Source organism: Chinchilla lanigera, unplaced genomic scaffold (genome assembly GCF_000276665.1).
Source record: "Chinchilla lanigera isolate Chin_1 unplaced genomic scaffold, ChiLan1.0 scaffold00009, whole genome shotgun sequence".
Lineage (NCBI taxonomy): Eukaryota > Metazoa > Chordata > Mammalia > Rodentia > Chinchillidae > Chinchilla > Chinchilla lanigera.
The window spans coordinates 25,743,381-25,754,536 of record NW_004955410.1 but is presented as its reverse complement, the minus strand read 5'-3'; the positions used below and the strand labels follow the sequence as shown (position 1 = coordinate 25,754,536).

At 39.9% G+C, this 11,156-nt stretch overlaps 1 long non-coding RNA gene across 1 annotated transcript in view; it reads right to left on the bottom strand.

The window, feature by feature from the left end:
- LOC106147763 overlaps nt 1-7,980 on the bottom strand; it is an 11,307-nt gene extending 3,327 nt beyond the window's left edge. The window contains exon 1 of the long non-coding RNA XR_001232708.1: nt 7,947-7,980. This is a non-coding gene — a long non-coding RNA (uncharacterized LOC106147763). The remainder of the gene's footprint in view (nt 1-7,946) is intronic.
- Between the last annotated feature and the right edge of the window lie 3,176 nt (nt 7,981-11,156).

Here is an 11,156-nt window from a genome sequence, read left to right as displayed (position 1 = left end):
GCCTCCCACACCCAGCACCACTCACTCAGTTCAGCTGGGGGTTATAAGTTGACAACCAGTTATCAATCCACTACAGTATCACATTGTGAACAATACTAATGCAACTTAAGGGATAATAATATAAATTGATAGAAAACCTGTGTAGTGTTCTTCATGAGTCCTCACAGGGACTGCTGTGATTTGCAGTCCACAGTGTCTCTCTGGTGGTCACTAACCTAGGAATATTTTCATACATACAGTCTTCACATTTCTCTATTACAAATACTGTATTTCAGCCACCATGGTGGCTCATGCCTATAATCCTGGCTCTCAGAAAGCAGAGGCAGGAGGATTTCCACAAGTTTGAGACCAGCCTGAGCTACGTAGTTCAGGACCAGCCTGGAATACATACCAAAATCCTGTGTCATCCCAAAAGTAAAAACAAATACCGCTGCTTTGTGCACAAATTTGGGAAGATACTCCTTTGATGTCATGATCAATGGTAAACTGACAAACATTTCCTCGGAGGCTGGGGATTTAGCTCAGCGGCAAAGTGCCTGCCCAGCAAGTGCAAGGTCGTGAGTTCGGTTCCCGGTACCGGAGAAAAAAACAAAAAAACATTTCTGAAAAGTACTGTGCCTGAGTAAAAGGCCTGAGTAACTATCCTACTCTTGCCTGAGGGGAGGAAGGAGTACTGGGAAATTCATGTGTAATGAGTACGGAATTTCATCTGGAGATGACTGATGGTGATGAATGTGCAGCAGCATGAATATATTTAAAGTATGTGTAGCAAAAGAAGACAAAGATCCACACATAACTTATGTGGTGCTATGTAACTCTCTAGTGTGTTCCGCAATTTTGAGATTAGATAACCAGTGAACTGACCTGCGGGCGTTGTGACTGCTGCATCCATGGTGCCTAGAGCAGTAGTTAGCGTGGAGTAGGTGACAGTAGATGAATGAGTGAGTGAGGAGGGGCAGTGTCAGAAAATAAGGGATAGGGCACACTCAGTAATTCCAGCCAGTTCATCCAGTTAGTGTAATTTGAAGACCTGGAGTATGAAAAGTATGGTAAGTGTCTAGGCTGAAAATATTTCCATCCAGCAATCTGTTGAATAAGGGACAAAAGATGCCAGGTGGACATGATAATAAGTGTTGGTTCTTTGAACACCTTGGAAATTCATTTATATGGAACACTTGGATCTCTGATGTCAGGTAAGTAAAGCGTTCTATTTGATAAGCATAAGAAAATCATGCACAGAGAGGTCACAATGGAAAATGTTCTTGCCTTGAAACTTAAAAAGTAACGTGATTTTCAGGTACTGTATAACTTTTTTTCCCCTTTGGTGCTTGGGATCAAACGGTTTGATCATCACAGGCAAACTCTCTAGAATAGAACCACATCCCCTTGAATTTAATTCCATAAAGTTAAAAAGTACAAGACTCAAAAGCAAAAAAAAAGCCGGGCATGGTGGCGCACACCTGTAATCCCAGCACTCGGGAGGCTGAGGCAGGAGAATCGTTTTGAATTCGAGACCAGCCTGGGCTACAAAGTGAGCGCAAGGCCAGCCTGAACTGCATGGCGAGACCCTGTCTCAAAAAGACTAAAATAAATAAATAAAAACCTAAAATCATTTGATTTGTATATGTAGATCCTTCATCCGTTTGTATTACTAAGAAGACCTAGTACTATAAGCATTACAGTGGCGCATGCCTGTAATCCCAGCACTTGGGAGGCTGAGGCTGGAGGATCATTGTGAGTTCAAGACCAGCCTGGGCTACAAAGTGAGCTCAAGGCCAGCCTGAACTGCATAGTGAGAGCCTGTCTCAAAAAGACAAAAAAAAAAAAAGCATTACAATCCTTACCCCAAATGTGCATATTTACATTTAATGGAGTCCCATGAGAATGCTTTTTATTGGGGTGTCACCTGAAATCCAAGAAAAAACACGCTTGAGGCGGGCCTAGTACCTGTGTAATCCCACCACTCTGTGGAGATTGAGCCAAGAAGATTACAATTTGGAGGCCAACCAGGGCAATTTAGCAACTTACTGAGACCTTGTCTCAAGACCTTTCTCAGAAGAGAATGTAACTCTGTGAAAGCCCTGCCTTCAGTCCTCATTACCCGTCCCCCAAAAAAGGTTTTGATAGTTGCTGTTATTATCATGGTGCCAGAAAGGTAGCTTGGAATTTAATGAAAGGCCAGAGACTCATGCAGAAGACAGGTTTTGTTAACTGCTTATACTGCTACCTAGAAAACATGGGACAGGGTGAGAGTTGGATGAAACTGTTCTGAAGTTCACATAGAAGAATGCATATGGAAATGAATAAACAGACTAGGATAGAGTCCAGAATGAACTCAAGTACCCATAAAAACTTACATGATAGAGATAGATCATGGCCTATGCCTGTAATTCTAGTTCCTGGAGAGGCTGAGACAGGAGAATCATAATTCAAGTTCAGCCTGGGTAACTTAGTAAGACCTGTCTCAAAAATAAAAACAGCCAGGTGTGGTGGCGCATGCCAGTAATCCCAGCGCTCGGGAGGCTGAGGCAGGAGGATCGTTGTGAGTTCGAGGACAGCCTGGGCAACAAGTGAGCTCAAGGCCAGCCTGAACTGTATAGTGAGACCCTGTCTCAAAAAGACAAAAAAGTAAAGTAAAATAAGTAAAAACTGACTGTAAGATTTAGCTCAGTATGAAGGCCCTGGGGAAAAGTCATTTCATTTTGGTGGGAAAAGGACAAATCAGTAAGAGATTTTTACTGAGAAATTGAATTTGGACTATATATATGATAACATGACTGGGCACGGTGGTGCAAGCCTCTAGTCCCAGCACTTGAAAGGCTGAAGCAAGAGGATCACCAAGAGTTCAAGGCCAGCCTGTACTACATAGTGAGTTCAAAGCCAGCCTGAGCTGCACAAGACCTTGTCTCAGAAAACAAACAAGAAGAATGAATGTAAATTTTTACAAGTGTAAAAATATTTTAAAAGGTGTTATGTATATATACCAACTTCCCACAATGAATGTAATCATGTACTATAAATACGTCCTAATAAAAAATAAACATTTTAAAAAAAAATTTTTTTTTTTTTTTTTTTTTTGGTCTTTTTTGAGACAAGGTCTTGCTATGCAGTTCAGGCTGGCCTGAGCTCACTTTGTAGCTCAGGCTGGCCTCAAACTCGCAACGATCCTTCTGCCTCAGCCTCCCAAGTACTGGGATTACAGGCATGTGCCACCACACCTGGCTAAAAATTTGCTTTTAAAAGTAAGAGTGGGCTGGGAATATAGCTCAGCGGCACGAGCACCTGCCTGGCAAGTGCAAGGTCCTGAGTTCGATTCCCCGAACACACACAAAAAACACAAAAAAACCTTTAGGAGCTGGAAATGAAACTTGGTAGTATAGAGCACCCCTAACTTGAGTTCCTAGAACTGAAAAAAGAAAGATAAGCTAACTCTGAGTTGATCACTACCCAATATATACAGGAATCAAAATATAACATTTAGAGCTGGGCGTGGTGGTGCATGCCTGTAATCCTAGCATGCAGGATGCTGAGCAGAAGGATTGTCATGAGTTCGAGACCAGCCTGGGCTACAAGGTGAGCTCAAGGCTGACTGGAGCTGCATAGCGAGACCCTGTCTCAAAAAGACCAAAAATAAAAGAAGAAAAAATAAAAGCAAGCAAGTGTTCTATCACTGAGCTACTCCCTCAGCCCCAGATAAGAGGGTTTCTTGTTTTAGTTCTTGGATTATTTTGTTTTATTTTGTTTTTTGCTTACTATGTAGTCCAGGCTGGCCTCAAATTCTTGGTCCTCTCACTTTTAAGTTTCCAAGAGCTGGGATTATAGGCATGAACCACCGTGCCTGGCTACACCAATTTGGGTGTGGGTGTGTGTGTGTGTGTGTGTGTGTGTGTGTGTGTGTGTGTTTTTGAGACAAGGTTTCACTATGCACTTCAGGCTGGCGTTGAACTCACAGCAATCCTGTGTCAGCCTCCCGAGTGCTGGAATTACATGTGTGAGTCACCGCATCTGGCACCAATTTTTTTTAACTTTATATTTTTTATTACTATATATTTGTTATTTGTTTTTGTTGTCTGGTGTTGAGTTTTTGGTGTTTTGCTTTGTGGTACTGGAGATTGAACAAGGGCCTTCACGTCGAACTATATCCTAACCCTTTTCCCTTTTTATATTTTATTTTAAAACAGAGTCTCACTAGGTCATTAAATTGCCAGGTTGCCCATTCTGTAGTTGAACTTTCCATCCTCCTGCCTCAGCCTCCTAAGGTGTGGGATTATAGACTTGGGCCACCACACTCAGCTCAAAGACTACTTTTTTGGCCCAATTTTGCCATTTCTTCTCTTCCAATAGGAATACATCATAAAATTTTCATCTTTACTCGGTATATTTTACCAAATGTGATTAAAAAACACCCATAGTAAGCCTCAACATAAAGTGTGAATTCAGTTCTGATGTCCATTCATATTTTTCAGACTGTATATGAAATGATATGTACTCTGTACACAAAATAATGAAAGTTCATGATGCATTGCCTGTCATGATCATACCGACACTGAATTATGACTACAGCTTTCATCACCTCTAGAAAATCAAAACCATAAAGATTCAGGATATTTTGGTGTTTTTTTTTTTTTTTTTTTTTTTTGGTTTTTCTCCGGTACCAGGAACCGAACTCACGACCTTGCGCTTGCCAGGCAGGCGCTTTTGCCGCTGAGCTAAATCCCCAGCCCCGATTCAGGATATTTTGGCTTGGAAAAATTGGTCTATATTCTTAATCTGAAAAAAAATCCCAAAGAAACCGTTTCTTTTTCTCTCTCCCTCTCCCTGCCCCTTCTCCCCTCCCCACGTTTCCCTTCCTCTTTCCTCCTTCTCCTCCTCCTTTCTCTCCCTCCCTCCCTGCTTCCTTCCCTCCCTTCACAGCTTACACTGTCCTCCTGACTCAGTCTCCTGAGGAGGTGGAACACAAGCTTAGAAGTGTGCACCACATCTGGCTTTTTTATTTTATTGTTAAATTTTAAATTTTCTTACGGACATTAGGTGCTTTTCTTTTACCGGGTTTCTGTGTAACAGTGGCTTTTTAAATTTAAAACAGGGTCACTACATGCCTTTTACAGGGTAGGATGAACTATGTAGTTGCACAAAAATGAAGACAAGCCAGATGTGGGAGCAAATACCTGTAATCCTAGCACTCTGGGAGACTGAGACAGGAAGATCATAAGTTCAAACCCAGCCAGGGCAATTTAGCAATTTAGTGAGAACCTGTCTCAAATTTTAAAAAAGGCTAGGGCCCTAGCTCAGTGTGAAGGTCCTGGATTCAATTCTTAGTACCTCAAAATAAAACAAAAAAGTAAAAACAAAACAAACAAAACCTCTCAGCAATTATGTTAACAATATTTAATGATAATTTGCTGCACTTAAGGCTGCATATTAAATAGTATCACACATTCATTCAACAAATGTACAGTTTAAGGTCCTGGGAAATTAGAAATGAAAAACATAAACCCCACTCCCCAAAGGTTTTCTGAGATCATGGATTTACTTGGATACCAAGATAAATTAGACATTAGCTGGGTGTGGTGGCGCACACCAGTAATCCCAGCACTCAGGAGGTTGAGGCAGGAGGATCGTTGTGAGTTCGAGGCCAACCTGATCTACAAAGTGAGTTCAAGACCAGCCTCAACTGCATGGCAAGACCCTGTCTCAAAAAGACAAAAAAAAACAAAAAACAAAAAACTTAGACCTTGTTGATCAGTTTAGACAGACCCACCCAGAGGTGTGAAAAAAATTTTAAGTGATAGATGTTTTGGTTGGTGTGATGGCACACACCTGTAATCCCAGCATTTGGGAGTCTGAGGCATGAGGAAGTTCAAAGCCTGGGCTACATGGTTAGTTCAAGGCCAGCTGGAACTACATAGCAAGACCTTGTTTTTTTTTTAAAAAAAAAAAAAAAAAAAAAAAAACACTTTAAATTCTGAAACTAGAAGAGGGAGACACTATTTCTAGTTGGAGGATCAGAGAAGCTTTCATTGAAAATAACTCATTTGAGACCAGCCTACATACAAGTAGTCTAAACTGTGCAACATTTGATACATAATGACTTGTAGTTAAATCCATTGTACTGTATTACAAAATAACAACAAAGAAGGTGATTTTAAAATCTGAACTGTTGCCAGGTGTGGTGGCCCACGCCTGTAATCCCAGCACTTGGGAGGCTGAGGCAGGAGGATCCTTGGGAGTTCAAGAGCAACCTGGGTGACAAAGTGAGCTCAAGGTCAGCCTGAACTGCATAGCGAGACCCTGTCTCAAACAGACAAAAAAAAAAACAAAGCAAAAAAAATAAAACCTGAAGTGCACAACCAAGAGCTAGAGGGAGGGAGGGCAGGAGGAGGGGACATAAAAAGAATTAAGATGTATTATGTGCTTGTACCAACTCCCCACTCCACAGTGAATATGATCATTGCCGGGCATGGTGGTGCACGCCTGTAATCCCAGCACTCCGGAGGTTGAGGCAGGAGGACTGTTGCAAGTTTGAGACCAGCCTGGGCTACAAAGTGAGCTGGAGGCCAGCCTGAACTGCATGGCAAGACCCTGCCTTAAAAAGACAAAAAAAAAAAAAAAGAATATGATCATTATATGCAGCAAACATGTACTAATAAAATAAAACTTGAAATTCACATGGGTATCTGCATTTTACTTTTATAGGTGTGAAAGATTTTCAACCAAACAGCTCAGAAATTAAAAGGACCAATTTTGCAAGTGTGGTTGTCTTGTTTTCAAAAAATTCTCAATTTTAGCACACCTATAATCCCAACATTCGGGAGGCTGAGGCAAGAGGATCCTTGCGAGTTCGAGACCAGCCTGGGCTACAAAGTGAGCTCAAGGGGGCTGGGGATTTAGCTCAGCAGCACAGTGCCTGCCTGGCAAGGGCAAGGTCGTCAGTTCAATTCCCGGTATCAGAAAAAAACAAAAACAAAAAAACAAACAAAGTGAGCTCAAGGCCAGCCTGAACTGCACAGTAAGACCCTGTCTCACAAAGATTAAAAAAAAAAAAAAATCTTAATTTTAGATCATATAGACTTTTCTACTTAAATATATATTTAACATTTTGGTTTTTGTTTTTTTTTTTTTTTTTTGGTTTTTCTCCGGTACTGGGAACCGAACTCACGACCTTGCACTTGCCAGGCAGGCGCTTTTGCCGCTGAGCTAAATCCCCAGCCCCCTATATTTAACATTTTGAAATGAAATAAAAATCTTTTATCCTATATTTTCACTATGACTTACTCCAGAGTAACAGTCAGATTAAGTGGTTTTTATTTTTATGAGCATAAACTAAATAAGCTAAATAAGCTCTTTTGCTAAATTACTGAAGTTCTTCATTTAATTTCATGTAGTAAAATTTGTGTTAACGAAATCTCCTTTTAATTTTCCAAGACTCTGAAAATTTTAGTCCCTGTAAACATGTGAATTATTATAGGTGAAACTAGCAGCTAAATCTATGAATTGCTTCCCCCCTTATTTTAAATAAGTGAAAAGAAATCTCTCCTAAATTACCTTGTTCTAGCAAGCTTTTCTCTCCATCATTTTTTATTTTAAAAATTAAAAAACTGACAAAACAACAATGAAGACAAAATCAAAACAACACAAAACAACTAAAATGATACATGACCTCAAAACAAAATGAGAGAAATTTACAATGGTTGCCTTTAACGAAGTTGCTCAGTCCGTTATGCATAAGAATGTAAGATTGATCAAACAATCAAAGACAGTAACAAGTAATAAATAAATAAGTAAATAAAACATTGGAAATGATGCAGAGCTTCATCATACAAGATGGTAGGAGTTCAACAATGGTTCTTATACTGCATATTGTTTTCATATCAGTCATTCTGACTACCAAATTCAAGCGTGCAAAACTGGTCAAGAAAAAAGAAAATTTGGGGCTGGGGATTTACCTCAGCGGCACAGCACCTGCCTGGCAAGCGCGAGGTCGTGAGCTCGATTCCTGGTACTGGAAAAAAAAAAAAAATTTTAAGCATTGACTGTTCCTCTCAATACACCACAGACATCAGCAATACACCTATTCCAGCGATCCTTGTATGTACACATAAAATTTGTTTTTCATTAAAAAAACAAAATGACAAAAACAAATACATAAGCAAAACAGCATAGAGAGCAATAAAAATGATATAGAATTTTAAAACATGGTGATAGGATATTAACAATGGTTGTTATATTACGTCATGTCCATCATTTGTATGAGAAGGAAATGATCAAATGCACAGGGAAAGTCATAATCACAGAATATCCAGATCTGAGTCTTATAGCCACACTTATTTCAAATACTTAACGAGTCATCTGCAGGTTGTTACTTTTTCTCTCTTTCTCCCACAGCATTTTTTCCCCCATTGTTTTTATTAGTTTTTCAAGTGCACTACTACTGAAGCTGTTTCATAAGAAGGAGCAAATATATTGAAATTCTTTAATTTTACAAAAAAAAATCCTGCGTCTTTATTGCTGCTCAAGTGAATGTTTCAATTCTAACTAAAGGAGGAGAGTCCAAGCCAGGGATAGTCACTGCATCAGAAATGAAAATTTTGTCTTTTATCTAAATAATTCTTACAGAATAATTCAAGAATCTACCAAGACAAGAAGATAGTTATTCGAATAGAGTACTTAAAAGTTTTTAAATCCAGGGGCTGGGGATTTAGCTCAGCAGCACAGCACCTTCCTGGCAAGTGCAAGGTCATGGGTTCAATTCCCAGTACCGGAAAAAAAAAACAAAAAACAAAAAAAAAGTTTTTAAGGGGCTGAGGATTTAGCTCAGCGGCACAGCGCCTGCATGGCAAGCGCAAGGTCGTGAGTTCCATTGCCAGTACCAGGAAAAAAATAAATAAATAAATAAATAAAGTTTTAAAATCCAATATATATTGTCTAGATCTAATATTTTGTTTAGTTTTGAGATATTTTTATTAGTCTCAGCAGGCTCCAGTTTTTCTTCTAACAATGTATAATTTATTTCTATAAAACTAACGTATCGAAATATTGTTCAGAAATCTAATGGGAGCAATTAGAAACTAATTCTTATTTTATTTTATTTTTTTTGGTACCAGGAATCGAACTCAGGACCTTGCACTTGCCAGGCAGGCGCTTGTACCACTGAGCTATATCCCCGGCCCTAGAAACTAATTTTAAAGACCAAATAATGCCTGTAATCCCAGCACTGGGAAGGCTGAGGCAGGAGGATTGCTGTCAGTTTGAGGTCAGCCTGAACTTCATAGTAAAACCCTATCTCAAAAAGAAAAAAAAAAAAAAGACCCAATATAATTATTACTAAATGCTCACACTGACTGATGACCTAGAAAACTAACATTTCACTCATTGGTTTTGAAATTCTGGTATCTTTGGTTTTCTTTTTGTTCTCTTACCCTACTGTTTGTATTATGGTAATGATTTCTTATCTAAGTACACGTGAAGCACAGGGTCTGATTCTAACAAAAGGGTCCTTTTGAAAATGCGTTAACTTAGAGAGTGGAGACAAGTTTCTTGCAATTTTTGGTCACAACATTGGCTTGGGTTAGTGGCTGGCATTCGTAAAGGATTCCTGCCGGGGGATACAGCTCAGTAGCACAAGCAGCCTGGCAAGCACAAAGTCCTGAGTTTGATTCCCTGTGCCAAAAAAAAAAGTAAAGGATTCCCTTACTGGGAGTTTCTCTCGTCTGTGTCTCTCTCCTGTTTTCCTCACAAACTGTTACTTAGCTGTGGTATTTGCCTAAACTTTTCTTTTGTCTTATTACCCAGTATCCAGTAGCAATCCCTGCCTGCATTACATTTTATAGAATGGTCTATAAAAAATATATACAGAAAAGAAGCTTGATGGAACTGCTTAGTATCTTAGCAAACATTTCTTCTTTCTCTTTTTTTTTTTAATTTTCTGGTACTGGGAATCGAACTCACGACCTTGCACTGGCCAGGCAGGCGCTGTGCCACTGAGCTAAATCCCCAGCCCCCTTTCTCATCATTTAAAGTAAAAAGAAAAATGCAGTTCATTGGGATTTACGGAAGGGACGATGGGTCTCACACAGGATCTTTCAAGTTTTTTCAGGGACAAAAATTTTTAGAATCTGTGTAGGGAGACTTTTCTATAAACTTTCTTTAAAGGCCCCCAATAACTTCATTGAAACTTCCAGTCTTAGTCTTTTTGCTGAAAACTAAATTCCACAAATATTTGTTGAGGGTTACTCAGTGTCCTTGTGCTGTGAAAAAGGTAATGGTGGTATGAATACACAGTTTACAGCTGAGAAACAAAGGCCCAGGAGGTGACAAGTCTGACCTAGGGTCACAGCAGGGGCAGCTACACCCAGAAAACAGTCGCCATGACAGCACCCACAGTTGAGGAAGGTCAACTGATTCCAGGTAAATAAAGTGAGGGAAGAGCACTTTTCATTCAAAGGCAGCTAAGGACTTTGAGCTCTTGGAGGCTGCTTTACTTCTCAGTTTCTGTTATCTAGTAAGCGGTAAGAAGCCAGGAGTATTCACCGCCAGTGACCATACCCCATTTCCAGGGAGAGCAGTGACAGCATGAGCTGGAGCATCTCCTCCTTTTCTCTTCCCTCCGTTCCCCTCTCCTCCCCTCCCCTCTTTCTCTGGGGGTGGGGATTGAATCCAGCACTTTCACACTGAGCTAGATTCCCAACCCTTTTTTCAGTTTTTTGAGTCAGGGTCATGCTAACTTGCTGAGGCAGAACTCAACCTTTCGATCTTCCAACTGGAGATCTGCTGTCTCAGCCTCCAGAGTAACTGAGATTACAGGTATGCATCATCACATGCAGCTTGGATCTGTTTTCTTATCACCAACAATACAGGGGAAAAACTATTGATATTACTATATCCTATTCAGGGTTGTTACAAGATGTCATTCAGTTATAAACATATCTCTGCCCTGCTGCGCAGCTAAACCACAAACTGCACTGACCTGCTCTGGACTCACTTGCTCAACTGTGAAACAGGTACCCTAGTAGACTCTAATAATCCTTTCAGTCCACAAGTTATAGGATCATCTTATTATGAAACGGTTTCAACGGATGATCATATATAACCAAAGATATTGTGAATACTCTAGTTATTAAACAAACAGCTTCTTTGTATAAAGTATCCAATAATTT